The following is a 20,302-nucleotide window of genomic DNA, read 5'->3' on the forward strand; positions in this document are numbered from 1 at the left end:
CTGCGGGCTGGGAACCCTCGCACACATCTCTTCCTATCCCAACTCAAGTCAATGATCCCACCCATTAACGCGCAACACCTTCGGCTAAAATCACAGTACTACCCTTCCCAGGAATAAACCTACTTGTGGCTGCGGTGGTCACCCCTGACGGGACAGCCCTCAATTCCTTACTATACAAACAAAGAAGCAGCGAGGCGCACAAGCAGCCATTGCGCTTGCCTCTAAACCCTCCCTCAGCTCGCCACAATATTTACCGACTCCAAACACGGTGCACTGGCATACCGCCGCGCGGTACAAACTATGCCAGGCGGCCTTAAGCATTCTATATTCGCTCAATAACGTAGACAAAGCACATCTATTGGTTCCTCGGGCATGAGGCCTCAACGTCACAACCAGGATCCCCAACGGTATGAGCTGGCCCATAGCCTCGCGCCGAGAACTTACGCGCCCGCGGGTACGCGGGCGGCTCACCGGCCGGGAGCCCCACACGCACCGGGAGCCACTCCTCTCCTATCAAAGAGATTTGCTCGCACTATAAGTTGTCGTGAAAGGAATTCTCACACTCACCCAACACCAAATAAAGCACAACAATTAACGCTTAGCTGCTGCAAACGCACGGTTACCCCAATCCCTATATATGCAGCAAATACCTCCCAGATATAAGGCCAGAATGCCCTAATGCCAAAATCCAAACTGCGACTTAGATCACAGGCTGGCAGTGTCCCCGCGCTAAACGCTGCTTAGGTCCCCTGCCACCGATGACGACTGGATCACCACCTCAGAGACCCCGACAGAGCCCTTCAACACCAGGCCGTCCAAGGCCCAACAGGTGGCTGGCGAGCTCCGACTTCCCAGTCCCCACATGGGCGGAGCCACCGGCCGGCCCCCGTAAGGGGTGCCCAGGCCCCTTCAGGACCTTTAATAAAGTTAATTCCTCTCTCTCTCTCATCGCCCTTTGAGCGGATATTAACTAAGTTTACGGTTCCACGCTAGGAAATTTAGTTATTTAGGTACAGAAAAATTGGAGTTTCATTCCATAGGTTCAGGGATTTTACATATGGTAATCACGTTTATCGCTTGGCTATTCCCACTACTAAGCTCACAAGGGGAAAGGTGTCACACAGCACTGACTTTCAACTTGTGTATTAGACATCTTTTCTTTAACAAGAGCATAAAGCAGGCATTGCAGTTTCTTACTTCAGATCGTTTACTGTTCTTTCGTAAACTAAGAGCACAAGTTGTAAGCCTTGCACACACAGGTTGAAGGAACAGGATGTGTTCATGGGCGTAGAGCTATACTCGCATTGGCAGATCATTCTTCCAGTTGTCATTCAAGGTTTCTAAAATGTTCAACAAGTGCGTTTTTGGTCGGATAATAGAAATGTAAGCTTAACAGGTCACGGATCTTTGACTGATGTTGACACCCATGCTAGATGCATGCAAGACTTCGCAAAGAATTCGATGAAAATATAGGCAACACTGCTCTCGAACCTACCGAGAAGACCTCTTGCATTCTTCTCACCTCAATGTGCACTCTAAAGTCTGGAAATTTGTTATGTACAAAAATGTTTTATTTCATTTACATTATAGAACTTTTGCCTGCAGAACATACCCTAGGGGGTTTTCTTCTTCCTCGATTGTATCTTCACATGCGCCAATGCTCAACAAGTGTTCCACGCTGATGCTTTCACAGTTCATTGCATTGAACACATCCCTACTTACAAACTTGCTGGCAGTACATTGTCACCATCATCAAGATATCAAACACCCGCCGAAGCACAGAGATGAGTCTCCCACACAAGGAGGTAGCACAATTTATTATGTCAAATAATCTTTCAATTGAAAGCGACTCTGCGTTTCTAATTAAGACGTAGGGTGTGCAGAAGTGTCTGCAACCGCCAAAGGCCTTGCTCCCACTTCCAGACTCCGAGCGGTTTTATGAACTGGTCCTGTGAGCATGTAGGTAAACAATAATGCCTTCTTAAACCTGAAGTGATCTGCCCTAATACTCGCCTTTTCATGAACCCTAGCAGGAAGCCATACTTCTGAAATTTCTCGTAAAATTAGAAAAAAGGAAGACATGAAGTGCCTGCTTCATTTCATCATTTAAAATTCAGAATGACAGTAGTTTGTATTTGCTCCCTTATATTTGCGTGGTGTTAAAATTATGCAGCAGCAAACCAAGCATGAGATTTTTCTTCATATAGTCAACACAGGCAGCATGCTCATTGCAAGTACGCTTAATTTCACTAAGCAAATATGCAATCTCATTGTACCACTCTTTTTTGTCACGTGGATATAGCTTCTGAGAGCCCAGACCGAAATCAGTCACTTGTCACTGAACTAATTTGTTGTTTTTCAAAACATATTTCCAACTTTTCAATGACACATCTTCCTATGTGTACTTCAGAGAGCAACTTTATCTTGACTTGCCCATCAGAGACATTACAGAAACTACTAAGTCAGGATGACTGCCAAGAGCATTTAGGAATTTTCTGCTTAGTGTGACATACTGTCTTTCGAAAGTTTTAGTGCCATTTATTTACGTGGTACACCAGTATACCTACTACATTTTAGCTTTCTCGTCCAAACTGCATGCCAACGCATTTTGATGCCTTGGAGACCGCTCCTCTGCACCCTGTGGAGTCGTGATAAGCTGGATCCTTGACACCCATGGTGTCCTTGCAGCCGTTTCTTGAATTATATAAAACGGGTGCCTGAAAAATACTATGGGCAGAATGAACACGATGAAATATTGTAAAACCACATCAAGATAGTCAAGCAAAGGTCATTGCAATAAAAAGAGCCTTAGCACATAGTATTTCTACTGAAAATCACTTGAACATCTATATTACTGCAATAGTCAACTGCCGAAATAATTTCAATTTCTAGATTTAAATCTATAACTTAAGACGCATCACCAACAAACACGCGGGATGCGCGAAGTCAACGTCATACGACTTATACAAGCCTTCGTTATTCTCAAATAGCATACACGGCAGCGTTTCACAACTGGACGGTTGCGGAAAGAAACAAGCTCAACGCCCTCATACGCAAGGCATAAAATGTGCGTTGGGACTTGCGCCCGGAGTGAGCACCACCAAGCTCCTGGAACTAGGCTTGCACAACACGCTCGAGGAACTCGTGGACGCTGTGGAGGCGCAACAAGTGTCCCAACTAGAGCCTATCCAAGACCCGCCGGGCAGGCACGTGCTCGAAAAGCTCGGCATTACATACCACACGCAGCACGGCATCAAAGTGGAAATTCCAAGAACCACGCGCGAGCAACTATACGTGCCCCCATTGCCTCGCAACATGCACCCCCACACCACACGGGAGACGTAAAGCCACGGCACAACACATGAACCAAAGTTACTCCACGACAAGGAGGCAGTCTTCACCGACGCAGCCCGTTATCGAGACAGGAAGTTTCGTGGCGGTAGTTACTAGCCACCGAGGTAACCACCTCACGAGCGTCACCGTGAACACGGCATATGCCGAAGCGGCAGAGGAAGCGGCCATAGCACTGGCCCTCACACAAACCAAGGCTACATACGTGATCTGGGATTCGCAAACGGCAATTCGCAATTTTGCAAATGGGCGCATATCGCAAGATGCGTATGGCATACTCAAGCGACATCCCATACACCAGGGAGGCCGACGTCGATAACCGAAGGCACTTGCTATGGATCCCGGCACACACTGGACTGAGCACCCCCAACGAAGCGGCTCACCGCGCTGCTCGAGGCCTCACTCACCGAGCATCATCGGAGGAACAGCCCCCGCGGGGTACTGCCAACGTCTGGGCGTGGGAGGATCGTTTGACCAGGTTCCACGGCATCACGACACCACCAGTTACAGAGACGCGTATACCCATTCCCTCACGCTAGGTTAGACAGGCGCAAGCAGTACTACAGGCAATTACAAACTGATTCTTACATAAACCCAAGACTCATGCACGCCATGTATCCAGACATGTACACTACAAACAGATGCACATCCTGTGGCGAGGTTGCCACACTAATCACATGTTATGGGAATGTCAAGACATAACAAACTTCGGGCAGTGCCGACACCTCCGCCTCTTCCACCGCCAGCCTCCGCTCGCGTTGGAAGACCGCATTGCTCAGCTCGAACCTGACAGTACAGCTCTGGGCCGTCCAGCGAGCCGAGGAAGCCGCTTCGAGACAAGGTCTCGGAACCGCGTCCGCGGCGGCTGCCCAGACCCCTAAAAATACGCCGGACTCAAATCTTATCGATTTGATAATAAAGTTTGCGTTCTTCTTCTTCTAGATTTAAAGAAAAAAAGAAATAACCGGCAGTTAGTTCTCAGTCCAGCACCAATGTTACAATACTTGCTCAAAAATAGAGTGTTGGTCATTGTTGGCACACTTAATGAACGCTTCCCCTCCTCTGGGGAGAGAGCTTAAGTATGGATAGATGCTGGGCAGTGATGGTATGGTGGGCATCTAATTTCTGATGTTATCAACTCATATAATTCCTGAGGAGAATTCTGGTTCTTTAGATCATCTAAAACAAAAGAAATCAGCCCCAAAGCAAAGGGACTACAACGAGTGGAGTTAAGAAAACTGTAAAGACTATACTCGGCGTACACCATTGGCCAATAATGAAGCAAATGTGGTGCTAGAAGAATAGGGAGATGACATGACGAGGTGTTAAACCACCTTTAAAGGAACCCTCCAAACTTATGAGGCCCAATTCTGTTCTGTATACTCTGCTTATGCTGCACTTGTAGCTGAACCACAATATGAAGAACTCATATCTGCAGTAATTTAAATGTGAACAGTGGACGTGTAGTTTTGTGTAGCCTACTAAAAAGCAAACAGCGCAAAGCTGAATGACGAACTCAGATGTGTCCAAAGACCACTTGTGACACATCCTGGGCACGTGCCCGTGTGCAGCCCCCCCCCCCTCTCACTCTCTGGAATGCCCCTGCTCAGTAATAATTTGCGGAGAAGCCATAAGCGCCATGTCACATTCGCACCGGGCTCGAAAACCGCAACACGAGGCACAAAGTCAGACGTAAATTCACACGATTTTAATGCAGCAAAAAGAGGTCCATCATATTCAGCCCAAACAACAATATACGCGCTAAACTGACCTCACTCAGAGTGCAGTTTCTAACTGGCACTAGCGCTGCACGTAACTTTAGTGGCCGCAGATTACCCATGGCAGTCAGTTAACGCCTTAGTTATTTATTTATTTTATTGTATTATTACCGTAAGCCTTGACAGGCTCTTACAGGAGTGGGAACAAAAATAAAAAAATACAGATTGCTAACTTTCGTTTTGTAACTCCTCAGATAAACCGCTGCGCACACAGCAGACTGCAAACTAAATAAATTCAACACATAGAACGCACGCTAAGCACGCTCCGTATGGGCGCCGAATCATGTGCTGGTAAACAAACCTTTTGACGCGGCCCGCGCCTCAGTTCTTGTTGAACACACCATGGTTCCCTTAGCGTTGGCGATTTTCAAAGCTCTTGGGGAAGCGGCTTTTTCGATTGACATCGAAGCGCACGCGTACCTAGTCGGTTGTCAATCGCGGCGGCTATACTTCGCATGAATGCCTGACGATAGCATGTCATATACGCAGAATTGTGCCACGTAAGTTAGAAATCACTTACAGGGAGGACTTGTTCTTCAATCCAACTAACGATGAACTACTGCCCTCTTTTCGTGCGGCTAAAGATGGCTAACACAAGACTCTCTTGCATGGCCTTGGCGCCTGCCGCCTGCCCTGTGTACATACGGATCGTCTTTCTCCGGTGCTGTGCTGTTCCGCGATGTAGTGCGGGCGCGCGGTGGCGCAGTCCGAATAAAAAAATAGTGCGCTGATCTCCGCACCCGTTTGCGCTCTGGATGTTCGTTCTTAGACAAAAAACGGTGTGTTCTCTCCTCTACGTGCGTTAGTGATAGATCGCCATGTTCGGACCATGTTCGGACCGCCATGTTTTGCTTTCTGTTGCCGCAAGAGTAGAACAGACATTCTACTATCTCTCAGTAGGGCACAGTATAAAGAACATTTTACTGTCTCCCTGCGGACAGAGTGAGCAATGCATTTCACTCCACCCAACATTTTGCGAGAGTAAAAAATGTGTTGAAGAGTAAATCTGCCCCTATACTCCTGCGATACTCCCCCTAGTTTTTAGAGTGTAGCATTACTTCACTATGAAATTATTGTAGTGGGAATAAGCGTAGTCGACACAACTGGTGTTGAATTAAACACCGGCTGTATTGAAGTCACCAAGAATAAGTATTAGGTGCTCTAAATACTCGCAAACAACATTTTCAAAAGAGGTGATGACCTCATGTGCCTTTACATGATTCAAGTGGCACATAAAAATATAAATATTTGCTCTCTACAACGCTCCCCACCACTTCTGTCCATACTTATTGCTATGTATTTTCTATGTGGTGGCGTTTAACATAGTTGGGCTTTGAACAGCGATTCTGACACCGCCGCCTGTTGTTTGGATTGAGACAAGACTCTGTCACTGCGAGTAACATCGTAATTCAGCAGGAACAGGTCAGACAAAAAGATGTAAATGTACAAAAATTTCAATTAGCACAACAATGTTGAAACAGGGGAAACATTGTTAGCAAAGTGTTCAGGCGCCTTAGTACCTGCGCTTGGCTCGAGCATTTTGCCCATAGATGTCCAAAATACACATTTTGTACAACTTTACCCACTTCAGAAGCGTGGCACATATCATGATGCAACTATCCGCAAAACACCGTGAAAAAGCAACCTATCGGCCACACGGCAAGAGCACCTGGGCTTTTAAAGGAATTGTCGCCTACAACCAAATGGGAAAAAGATGACGATTTTAAATCCTTCCTTGGTTGGTGTCCTGAACCTTTCTTTCAAGAATGCATAATCTCAACCAGACGGGCTTCTGTGACGCACTCGACTTCAACCACATCGTAAAAAAGAATAGGATTCACAATAGATGGTCAGTGATGTGTGCAGGGATAGCTCGAGAGGACACCTTCCAAACTAATGAATACGTATTTTTAGGCAACTGGTAATGTCGACTTGCAAGAAGCACTGATGGAGGGACCACTCTCGTTTTGTCGTCCCAATGATTTGCGGTCGGCACAGACAAGGGTGTAGGAGAGTGCAGGTGGGTGAGCCAGGTCCGAATGAACAATGCCGGCGCATTACCATCGCTAGGTCTTACACCGGTTTGCAACAGCTTGCACAGATTGTAGCAAAAGAATAGCGAGCCAGACTACAAACGTTAAAGCTCTCGTCCTGTGAGGTCAAACGCTAGAGTGCGCGCGTTTGTCACAGCCAGCGCATAAAAATGCGACTACTTCCACAAAAAAAAATTCGACAGCTGAGTAGGCATGCGGTTACTGTGGGCACCAAGGATGCACGTCTAATTACTATAATAGTGAATAGTAATAATAGCAATAACAATATAACTGTTAATATTGCAGTCATCTACAAGCACGCAATTATTAAAGGGCACCTTTACAATTAGCACTGTAATGTATATCAGAAGACTACAGAGCAGGAATACATCTTTTGGTAAGTCTTAAGTCACTATTCATCTATCAGATTAGCGGTTATTCACCGGAAAAAAATGAGATCTCTCTGCCAGTTTCCGAGGTACACATGCATTCTAAAGCAACCTTTTCACCTTGGTTTCCACATAAAGAAATATGTGCCGACACTATCGCAATAGGGTTTAAACACTAAACAAGCTTTTAAATATTTGCCTGCGCAAATGTTTACGTATTATTGGGCATATCAAACATTTCTCCTGCTGTTTGAGAGATACCCATTTCGTATAACGTTCTGAAGTAAAAAGAAAAACATTGTTGAAACCGCGCACTCTATAATATCCCTTTCTTTCGTCCTCTGAGACAGCCTTCTATTCGCGACGAAAAAAGTGTGCGTGATCGACATGGCGCAGTGCCCGCCTGACATGCTGCCACTGAGGTCTGAGCTTGGAGGTGAGCCTGCACGCAACATGCGCTGCGAGGAGGAACGGCTGGCGTAACACTCCAGCAGTGATGTGCGCGCTAGGCGGGTGGACATTGACGGGTGAAATACAAGGACAACACATACATCGAATACCACCCTTTCGGGCTGAAGCGTCGAAACAGGTTGCCCGGTTGGGCGCGGCGGGACTCCACTCACACTTCCAGGTCTTAACACCCCTGCGGAAACCGGGCGCCGGGTCGGGGGACCCCTGTACCCATGTTTATTGAACCGGTGGGTACCGGCCGGTGGGTTTCGAACCAGCCACCTCCCGTAGCCGTGACGAACGCCCTACCACTCGGCACGGCTACGGTGGAAGGGACCGCAGTTCAGGTAGTTATCTGCAGCGATACATCACCTTCGCCTGTCCGCGCCCTTGCCTACTAGCCACTGGTGCTGAAAAACTTTATCACTTTTGTCTTCAGTATCAGGTCCGTTTCCTTGCATGAACGACCAGAATAGAGTACTTTCCGCCCCATGTCACGACGAGTCCATCACGTGACGAGTCCATCACGTAGCGCTTCTTGGCAAAAAGTGCGCTGCATCCTCGTTCACATCAGCTTACGGTTTCCTGTATCGTCAGCGTTCTTTCATTTTTGTGTGTGTGTATGTGTTTAGGGCTCTTCTGCAGTGCGGGTTTGTCATGCCGGCGAATTATCGTGCGGCTTGATGCGTAAATTGTGCAACAAAAAGCAGTAGTATTTGAATTTTTAGCTTCCCAAGGGACGAGAAGTGGGGGCAGAGTGGGTGCTCGCAATGCGGAGCGACAAATGGCAACCTGAGGTAACCGTTGCGACAAATGCACTCACATTGAAGTTCACCTGATAAAAACATTATATGACACGTATACAGCCGTCCATTTGAAATATTGTATTAGATTGGGGTGAACAACCTGAAAAGCGATTTGCTACTGTAGCGAACAAACATTTCAACCTCCTCCGCATCGATTGGTACCACACAGACACTTTCAGTTGTACCCTAGCCAGATGTGGAAGAATTGCTGCCACACCTGCATTTCCCATCGCGATTTCGCGCGATCCGGGTCTATTGAATCGTGATCGGGCTTCTTGATCGTAAATGACTATTGTCTGCTTCTCAATGTTTAGTGAGCTCAACGAAATATTCCGTGCATGTTCCTTAATGATTAAGACAGAGATTGACGCCAACCAAATAGGGGAATTTATTAGCCCGACGTTACAGGCTAATAAATTTCCTTATTTGGGTGGCGTCAATCTCTAAGCGTTATTCAATTTTCCCAACCAGACAGACCATTCTGTCGAAATGTTTGGCTTCATGTCCCTTCTTGGCAAGTCCTTACGCCTCAAGCGAGCAGTGCGATACATTGCTCCTGTGTTGTGCTTGGTAAAGGCATGGTGCCAAGGTAAACATATGTGTCGCTGAATTTCACGTTGGGCCACACGTCGGGATTATTTTTCCAGCCGTCTATAAGGAAAGGATTAGGGTACTACTCGTACCACTTGTAAAGGCGAGCGCCTTTTCGGCTTGTTCACTTCCACTGGGCTTTGAAGTGTGCGCTCTACATTGACAGGGTTACTTTTTTAATGCGAAAGAACTATATGGCCCATGAGGCGGCAAATCCGGCGTTGGCGTGACCACACGATGGTCTAAAAAGGCTAGAGACCCTCGACCTTTGGTGATAGTCGAACGCACAGCCTTTCGTGTTAATTAACGCAACGTTAATTAAGGAGGAGGAAACAACTTCAATTTGCTGATTTGGCTTTGTGAGGGGTGGCTACCAGGTGATGCCTCTTTTGATGGCCCGAAGTTGAACCTCCAGGTTCGGTTTCAGAAGTATCGCTTGCCACGCTTCAGGCGAGGGAGCGGCCAGGAGATCTGGTGGGGGGGGGGGGATCTTCTCTGCAGTCCCAGAGAATATGATTTAAGGAGGCTATAGACTCACATAATGAGCAGCGTGGGTCTGTCAAGTCAGGGTAAAAGTGTGCGTATATTTGTGGGCTGTGTAAGGAGTGCGTTTCGAGTCGGCGCCAGGTGACTTCTTGTCCCTTGGTGAGCTTGGGATGAGGTGAGGGGTTGGGTCCGTCTTGCGAGGCGGTAGTATTGGGCAATATCGTGGTATGTGGTCAATGGATCACTGACCAGGTCCCCTGGGTCAGAGACGGGACCCACCGCTCGGCTGACAAATCCTCGAGCACACTGGTGGGCCGCCTCGTTCGCCGGGTTCCCTGCGTGACCCGGGACCCATATCACTTCAATTCGGGTGAGTTCTTCTTCACTATCTTGTTGTTTAGGGGAGAGTAGGGGCTGCAGTATTAGTAGCGTGGCTGGGACCATGATTCCAAGTGCAAAGTTGGATATGGCGGTCTTTGAGTCACTGATTACAGTTGTAAATCGGGCTGCTGCAGCGAGGGCAATGGCCGCCTCTTCTGCCACCGCCGAGGTGAGGGCACAGACAGAAGAGGCCGTCCTGATTGGTGTTGCTCGGGGCGAAAATTGGTTGTTGTCGTTTTTGTTGATGATCTTGGGGAGGCTGATTACGCTGATTGCGTACGTGTTATGTGGCAAGGAATATTGAGCAGCGTCGACGTATGCTGCTTCCGAGTTGCACCCGTGGGTTTTGTGCAAGGCTTGAGCTCTTGCTTTTCGTCTGCGGTCGTGATGACCTGCCAGCATGTTCTTTGGCAGTGGCTTGATGATGAACCTCTTTCTTATGTTGGGGAATGGTGGCAGGATCGCTGTGCGTTGGAGATACTCTGTGCCCGATGCGGTGAATGATCCAACGGCCTGTTTTGCTTCCCTGTAGTCGGTGAATGTGCGCCATGTGGTGTGCTTCTAGAAGCTCTTCCACGATATTGTGCAAGCCTAGGCTTAGGAGGTGCTCGGTAGGGGTGGTACGGATGAGCCCCAGCGCACATTTGTACACATTGTGAATGAGGCGGTCCAGTTTTGCTTTTTCAGGTTGGAGTAGATGTAGGTAGGGAAGCGCGTAGGTGAACCTGGAGCTGACAAAGGAGTGGATGATTTGGAGTAGCTCCTTCTCCTTCATACCTTGCTTGCGTGCCCTCACTCGGGTGATTAAATGGACCGTCTGATTCACCGCTATGGTGAGACGATCAATGGTGATGTTGTTGTGGTGATTCTTTTGTAAAAAAAGGCCCAGGACCCTCATATGATCCATGTGAGGTATTGCAGTGTTGTTGACGTACACGTTAATGTTCGGTAGTGGGGTTTTTATTCTGCGCCGGTCTGGGGGTCGCAGTATTAGTATCTCCGATTTGCTCTGTGAGCACTCTAAACCCGCGGCAGTCGCATGCTGGACGACCGTGTCGGCTGCCTTCTGCAGGGTCTCTTCGACTTGTCCGTCGGATCCCGTGGTCGTCCAGAGCGTAATGTTGTCGGCCTCGAGAGTGAGTCGCAGGCCGGGTATCGTGTCGACTTTGGATGGTAGTGACTTCATTGCGAGATTAAATAGGAAATGTGATAGAACAGCTCCTTGAGGAGTGCCGCGATCTCCGAGATTGATCGGTATGGAGAGTAGATTGCCCAACGAGAGTTCGGCCGTACGGTTGGATAGAAAAGCACATATGTAATTGTACGTGCGTTCTCCCGGTTGCAACTCGGCCAAGCTGTTTACTATGGCAGTGTGCTTCACGTTATCAAATGCTTTGTGAAGGTCTAGGCCGAGTAAGGCTTTCGTGCTTGTGCCACTCTTGGGTCTTAGGAGATCATGGTGCAGTTGGATAAGGGCATCCTGGGTGGATAGGTGAGCTCGGAAGCCTAGCATAGTGGAGGGAAGTAAGTTGTGCTCTACGGTGTTGTTTTGTAGATGGCAGAACACGACGTGTTCCATTAGCTTGCACAAGCAAGAGGTCAGGGATATGGGTCGAAGATTTCCGAGGTCGAGTTTCTTGCCTGGTTTCTGTATAAAGGTGACTCTGGCGTGTTTCCATTGCGGGGGTAATTGTCCGGATTTCCAGCATTTGTTCATGTACTTGGTGATGGCCCCTACCGACTTTGAATCGAGGTTTCGCAGCGTCTTGTTGGTCACACCGTCGGGGCCGGGCGCCGATGTTGTACGCAGCTTGTGGAGCGCGGCGCCGACCTCTGCCTTCGAGATGTCGGCGTCCAGTTCTTGGTTGGGGATTCCAGTGTATTGCGGCAGTTGTACTGTTGTTACATTAGTGCTGCTGCTCTTCAGATTCTGGTGGGAGGTATTGATGTACCGGTTGGCGCGCTCCTCCAGCAGCTCTTCGTCGGTACCCGGATATTGGTGGATTACACGCTCGAATTCTTTGCGTACTGCCGACTTGGAACTACAGGGGTCAATGAGGTGTCGCAGCAGATGCCACGCTTTCTTACAGCCCATCTGGCCATTCAGGCTGTTGAACATTTGGCCCCATTGCTGGCGTTCGAGTGTGGCGCTGCGGTCTTCAATGTCAGGCTCGAGTTCCGCGGTGTGACGGCGAAGCTTCTGGTTGTGCCGTTGACGCCGCCACCTGCGCATGAGGCGTTCGTGCGCTTTCCACATGTGGAGGAGGCGGGAATCTGCCATCGGCAATCGGTTCACACGAATTTCGTGTGAACCGAATGTCGGGTGATAGTACTAGTCGTGTGCTTGATGTCCATGACATTGGGGTTTATGCACAGTCAGGGCTGGATTATCACTTTCATGCATCCTGTATTGTCACTCATGCCATGAGGAATTTAAGCTTAATATCTAGATTTACAAAAAAGTTTCGCCATCCTAATTGTTGAAAAACATTGCTCTGCACACTAGTCAGACCGCGATTAGAATTTGCTTCTACTGTGTGGAAGAATATTAGTAACCATCAAAGTAGCTAAGTAGAAGCCGTCCAGCGCCTATTCGTTCGCACTTACTACGACAGGTATATTCGTAAACGCCGATATTATGACTACTGAAGCTTGTTAGTTGACTTTAGTATGCCTTCTTTACGTGACCGGGGTCTCGCGCGTGATCTAAAGTTCTTGCGACAAGTGTCGCGAAGGCTGATTGATTGTAATATGTTACTAGCATCGTTGCAGTTTTGGTTTTGTCACTGAAAACCAGGAGGTGTGTAGACGTGCTTTTCCCTAAGTATTTTCTATCTTGTCACATGGAGAAGGCAATGGAGCACGCGGTCCTCACAAGGCTGACCAACTACCTCGAGGACCGCGACCTGCTCCCCCAGACGATGTTGGGATTCAGGAGAAACTCTCTCCGCAGGACGTGATGCTACAGATCAAACACCAGGTCATAAACAGCCCGACCAGATCCACCAAGTTCATACTCGACCTGTACCCGAAGAAGGTCTTTTACAACGTACTGCCCAAACCCAAACCGTACTGCCCAAACTGCAGGAACTCGGCCTTGGCGAACGAACGTACAATTACTTTCGAGACTTTATGACGAACAGAAAGGCCAAGCTTACTCTCGGGGGGCTTTCTTCCGAACAAATAGAGTTGGGTGGTGCCGGCACTCTACAGGGATCGGTGATATCGCCCGTGCTTTTAAACCTTGCTCTCGTGCGGTTGCCGCCGAAGCTAAACGAAATCGAAGGGCTCAGTCACAGCCTCTACGCCGACGACAATACGTTGTGGGTTACCGAGAGCTGCGACGGCCAGATAGAACACACGTTGCAACGTGCTATTGATACCGTCGAAGAATACTTGGAGAACACCGGACTGACCTGCTCCGCAGAAAAGTCCGAACTGTTTACAGACCTACGCGAAGAGGCCGCAAGCCGAACGGCGAGACTAACGACGAGGATCTCGGTAGGGACATACGACTAACGACGTCCGACGGGCGCCCCGTACCAAGGGTAGATTGCATGCGGGTTCTGGACTTACACATCGCGGCCAATGGACATAATGGCGAGACCATCAGGAGACTGGAAGGCACGCTCGCACAGACCGTCAGGTTAGTGAGACGCATATCGAACAGACACAGCAGGATGAACTTTCATTCGAAGTAGTGATGAAAAGGATACAGAGGCTCCTTCTATAACTAGCGACGAAGTTAAAAGGGCCTTGCAAGACATGACCAGGGGAAAAGCTGCTGGAGAAGATGGAATATCAGTCAAATTATTAAAAGATGAAGGAGATATCACGCTTGAAAAGCTTGCGGCCCTTTATACGCAATGCCTCTCGACATGAAATGTCGGAAATGAAATGTTCAGGAAGAGGTATTCTACGATGGATCATATGCATGTCATAAATCAGGTAATAGAGAAATATGTGGAGTACAATCAACCTCTCAATATGGCTTTCATAGATTATGAAAAAGCATTTGATTCAGTAGAGATACCAGCAGTCATCGAGCCATTGCGTAATCAAGGAGTACAGGAGGCATACGTGAATATCTTGGCAAATATCTACGAGGATTACACAGCAAATTTATTCTCCACAAGAAAAGTATAAAGATACCTATCAAGAAAGAGGTCAGGCAAGGAGACACAATCTCTCCAATGCTATTCACTGTATGCTTAGAAGAAGTATTCAATATTGTCACGTAGTAGTGACGCTGAAGAAAACAGTCGTAAAACTGTGTACGACGAAACTGGTTGTTTATTGGACGAACACAGGCGGCGATCGTCGAAAATCTGATCAGCAGCAAAACGCGTCGGCTTTTATACCTGAGTCATCGAAGGTTCCAGAATAATCCCTGGTACGCGCGTGTCTTCCAGAAAGTTCTAGACAATTCGCGTCGCTCATACAATCAGATAACATAAGCGTCGGTGAAAACAGGCAACGGAAAGAAGCATCGATAACGTTCTAGAAACTTCCGATACAGGCGCGTCCTGCGCCGAGCGATAACGTTTAACATTTGTTAGCCGGTGGAAAGCGGCCATCGGCGAATGATAAACATGTATACGTGTCAATATCTTGGGCTGGCAAGGCTTAGGAGTGTGGATCAATGGCGAATACCTCAGCAACCTTCGGTTTGCAGATGACATTGTCCTATTTAGCAATAAGGGGGACGAATTACAACAAATGATTAAGTACCTTAACCGAGAAAGTGTAAGAGTGGGGTTGAAGATTAATATGCAGAAGACAAATATAATGTTCAATATCCTCGCAAGGGCACAAGAATTCAGGATCGCCAGTCAGGCTCTTGAGGCTGTAAAAGAGTATGTTTAACTAAGTCGATTATTCACAGGGGACCCTGATCATGAGAAAGAAATTTACAGGAGAATAAAGTTGGGTTGAAGTGCATACGGCAGGCATGGCAAAATCATGAATGGGCGCTTACCACTGTCATTGAAAAGAAAAGTGTTCAATCTTTGCATTCTACCGGTGCTAGCATATGGGGCAGAAACATGGACGTTAACAAAGAAGCTCGAGAACAAGTTAAGGACCGCATAAAGAGCGATGGAACGGAAAATGCTAGGCCTAACGTTAAGAGACAGGAAGAGAGCGGTGTGGGTCAGAGTACAAACGGGGATAGCCGATATTGTAGTTAACATTAAGCGGAAGAAATGAAGCTGGGCCGGCCATGTACTGCGTAGGATGGATAACCGGTGGATCATTAGAGTCACAGAATAGATAGCAAGAGAAGAGAAGCATAGTCGAGGACGGCAGAAGACTAGGTGGGGTGATGGAGTTAGGAAATTTGCAGGCGCTAGTTGGAATCAGCTAGCGCAAGACAGGGGTAATTGGAGATCACAGGGAGAGGTCTTCGTCCTGCACTGGACATGAATGGGCTGATGATGATGATGATGATGATGATGATATTGATGATGATGATGACATTTCTCCTTACACGTCCCCCTTCCACTTGCTCTCCGGATGCATGCCGCAATTCTGTGGCGGGGCAAGTGTCCCTGCTCTTACTGCGCTGCCACCCGACTCCGCACTGCGCGGCGCCCTCCTCCTGTTCTCCCAGTGGAATTCGTTCGCCATTAGTGTGGTTGACAACTCGCCCAGGAGGGCAATTTGTGCTTCTTCGCCGGGCTGCAGTTATTCGAGATTCTCTCCGTCGGTGACGTGCGGCAGCATGGCGTCAGAGTCGTCGTCAGGTTCCTGCCGTAAACCAGCTTGAACCGCGTGATGTGTGCTGTGTCTTGCACTGCTGCGTTCTAAGGGAAGGTTGTCCACAGAAGGATGGCATTCCACGTCTCATGTTCGGCTTCGACGTACATCGCCAACTTGTCGGCGAGCGTCTTGTTCAGGTGTTCCGTTACACAATTCGTCTGCGGGTAGTAGGTGGCTGTCTTCCGATGATTTCGCTGGCTATATAGCAGGATTGCTTGAGTAAGTTTAGCTGTAAAAACCATTCCCCTGTCGATATTGAGGTCTTCTGGCACACCATGACGTGTTCTTGACGAAGGTTTTCGCTATTTCCGTACTTCAACCGGAAAGCTGAGATAATTTGTAGTCACGGCCTTCTATACTGGAGTCATCGCTTTATCGTGCTCAAAAGAGCGAAAGCGGCAATGTTACATCTGCTGCATGCTACCCAGCAAGGTATTTTCTCAAAGAAGCAGCTAGGACGCTCCCTGCTGTGGTATGCCCGCATCGATAACGAGATTGAGAACATGGTTAAGTCCTGTCCCAGCTGCGTACGACCTGCGCCCATGCCCCCCCCCCCCCCCAAGAAAATTCCCCTGTCGCATGGCCAGAAACGGGCGAGTGTTGGTCGAGGCTGCATATCAACTTTGTGGGTCCGATCGATGGACACATGCTGCGGATCGTTACCAATTCACATAGGAAATGGATAGAAGCAGTACCCCTGAAAAGATCCACAACGCACGCCATTGTAGAAGCCCTGCCTACCTTGTTCGGTACCTTCGGATTGCCCCGGATGCTTGTATCTGACAATGGCCCGCAATTTACAAGTGCTGAATTTCAGGAGTTTGTCGAGCTGAATAACAGAACACACCTCCGGACAGCATCGTAATTCATCCGCAGTCCAACAGACTCGCGGAACTGGCCGTGCGCATGGTTAAATATTTTTTGAGCAAGAATATTAATGGGTCGTTGAAAACATGCTTGGCAAGGATCCTGAACACGTAGCGAAGGACGCCGCAGGCCGGGCGCAGTACCCCAGCCAAACTCCTAATGGGCTACGAGCTTCGTTCCAGACTGGACAACGCAATGGCGCCACCAGGGCCTCTCGCCCAGCAGTCACCAGTTGACCGGCCCGATCTCGGTGTCTTGCAGCCGGGGGAACCAGTCTGGGTAAAGAACTTCGGGCGAGGCGAGCCATGGATCCCAGCCCGAGTCACGTCGTCGGACGGCACTCGCATGGTGAACGCCGATGGCCCTGAGGGGGACAACATTCGTCGACACGTCGACCAAATCTAGCCACGAGTGGGGGAAGAAGACCTGGACTACGGAGCCTGTGACCGTCAGCGCCAAGAAGCTACCGCCAGCCCCCAAGTCATTGGCCCACCAGGGCAAGAGCCTGAAATAAGCGACGCCGCCACGAGCAGCTCGACACCAGCGATACGCCGGTAGGGCCGGACACGAAAACCCCCAGACCGATATGCATCGTAGGTTGAACCAGATGCTGCATCTGTATGCCATCACGTGAGCATACTGCTGTGGTTATCGCGTCTGTTTCCTCTTCCCCACCTTCCCTCTCTAACCGTCTTGCACAACGCTTATATTAACACGCATCAGAGAAATAAACATTGTCTTGGCCCAGCCACCACCCGTGCATCATGTGTATTCTTCAGTTTCAGTCGTCGGTTGCAAGGCCTTGTTCCAGAGCTTACCCTCCTGCAGGAACCTTCGTCCAGGCGCTTCGTCCAGGCGCGGAACCTTCGTCGGATGGCCGACGCCAGCCCACCACAGGATCCCGAAAACATCCTCCCTTCCAGTCCGCCACAGGTAGCACTTATTCATCCACGGATTCCGGATCACTTTCACGGTGGTACCTTTGAAGACGTCGAAGACTGGCTTGACCTGTTTGAGCGCGTCGCCAAGATCAGTGACTGGAGTTCAATACAAAAGCTCACCAATGTCTATTTTGCTCTTGGCGTTGGCGCTCGTACGTGGTGTGAAAGTCGAGAAGCCAGACTACCGATGTGGAGTAACTTCCGCCAGCAGCTCCTAGACATACAGCAACTCCTAGAGTGCGCCCAGCAGCTGAGTTACTGGTTCAGAAACGCCCAAAAACCGTCGCAATGTTCGCCGAGCACATGGCCCGTCTGTGTCGTAGAGCCGAACCAAACATGACAGATGATAAGAAGTTACGCTACCTCAAGGGCGGCGTGAACGAGCAGTTCTTCGCCGGTCGGATGCACAATCTATAAAGTACCGTGGCTCATTTTATCACGAAGAGGATGTCGTCGCGCATGTCCCTTGGAACCACCAGGAGGTAAGCACGGCTGGTCGAACGAGCATTCTTCTTATAAAGCACGTTATCTCGCAGACAGAAGGACGTCAGCGAGCGGGACAGATGGCGTGGTATGGTTGTGTCGCGACCCTCTAAATGATCGGTGATTGGTCGAATCTCAGCGTCGTCACGCTGCCGTCTGCTCAAGTCCGACGAACTAATGGCGCCCACGAAGCCATCATCATCCTCTGTTTCCTGACTGGCAGGATCAATGGTTGCACGGGACAGCGTGTCAGCGTCTTCATGCTTACGGCCACACTTATAAACGATGGTGATGTCAAATTCCTGTAGCCGCCAGCTCCACCATGCCAGTCATACTGAAGGGTCGCGCATGCTTGCCAACCAACAGAGGGCATGGTGGTCCGTCACTACTTTGAAGGGACGACCATAGAGATAGGGGCGAAACTTGATGATCGCCCACACGACCGCGAGGCACTCTTTCTCCGTAGTCGAATAATTAGACTCGGCACGGGACAGGGAGCGGCTGGCATATGCTATAACTCTTTCCACTCCATCTTGAAGCTGGACGAGCAATGCGCCAAGGCCAATGCTACTGGCGTCGGTATGCACCTTAGTATCAGCATCATCGTAAAAATGTGCAAGAACGGGTGCTGACTGAAGGGGCTGTCGTAATTCAGCAAAAGCCGCCTGTTGCTCATTATGGCACACAAATGGCGTATCGTCTCTTGTAAGGCGTGTCAGGGGTTCCCCTATCATCCAAAAGCCTTTCATAAACCGGCGATAGTAGGCGCACAAACCCAGGAAGCGCCGGATGGCCTTCGTATCGGCAGGAGCTAGAAACGCGGCCACAGCGGCAAGCTTGTCTGGATCTGGTCGGACCCCTTTGGCACTTACTACATGACCGAGGAACTTGAGCTCTTCGTAACCAAAGTGGCACTTTTCGGGCTTAAGTGTGAGGTGTGCCGATCGGATGGCTTCTAGCACACTCCGTAGGCGGTGAAGATGCTGCTCGAACGTTTCAAAGAAGATGACCACATCATCCAGGTACACAGGACAGGCCTGCCACTTCAGTCCAGTAAGGACAGTGTCCATCATTCGCTGGAAAGTAGCCGGGGCTGAACACAAGCCAAAAGGAAGCACTCGAAATACATAGAGCCCATCTGGAGTCACAAAGGCTGTTTTCTCGCAGTCGCGTTCGTCTACCTCGATTTGTCAGTACCCGCTTTTTAAGTCGAGAGAAGAAAAATAGTGGGCACGCAGTAGTCTACCTAACGATAGACTCTAACGAGATATCAAAGAAGATATCTAACGAGAGAAAGCGGTGCAATGGGAACAGAAGAGCTGTCGAGGACGGCCAAATATTAGGTGGGGTAATGAAATGAGAAACTTTGCAAGTGCTAGTTGAAATCAGCTAGCGCAAGACAGGGGTAACTAGAGATAATTCGGAGAGGCCTTCGTCCTGCACTGGACATACAAGTAGGCTGATGATGATGACTAGTCAAACACAAAGGCACACCTTGAGAAAAGTATATGTATATATGTATATTGTAAAGATGAAGAGATACACTTGGGCTCGGGTGCTCGGACAGCGAGCTAGGGCGAGAGAAGACGACGAGGCAGAGAATAGAAAAGCCGGCCCAGTGAACGGGTGTTGTCTTTGTTTGCTCCTTTACATTGGCGCAGTCGAGAATGAACCTACCTAAGGCGTTCCAGCCTTAAGTGTTTCCTTGCGCGGTTCTTCGTCGTGCCGGGTCCCTCCTGCCCAGCAACGCCGTACACGCTTCCTCAGGTATGAAGCCCGCCACCCTACCACCGTCGCAAGTACCCACTTCCAGGGATGTTTCGATAACCTCGTCCACGCCATCGCCAAGCTGACACAACAGCTCCAGGTTATGACGGCCGCCTTCACATCCGTCAGCGGTTGCGTTCTGTCTGGGAACTCCGTCCACGCTCCCCTGCGGAGGGTTTTTGTGGAAATACCAGCGTTCCGCGGCTTTCAAGGCGACGT

At 49.2% G+C, this 20,302-nt stretch overlaps 1 long non-coding RNA gene across 1 annotated transcript in view; it reads right to left on the reverse strand.

Annotated features, from left to right (window-relative positions):
* Positions 1–20,302, reverse strand: part of LOC125945955 (uncharacterized) — a 163,298-nt gene that overhangs the window by 91,026 nt on the left and 51,970 nt on the right. The window lies entirely within an intron of this gene.

Source organism: Dermacentor silvarum, chromosome 5, assembly GCF_013339745.2.
Source record: "Dermacentor silvarum isolate Dsil-2018 chromosome 5, BIME_Dsil_1.4, whole genome shotgun sequence".
Taxonomy (NCBI): Eukaryota; Metazoa; Arthropoda; class Arachnida; order Ixodida; family Ixodidae; genus Dermacentor; species Dermacentor silvarum.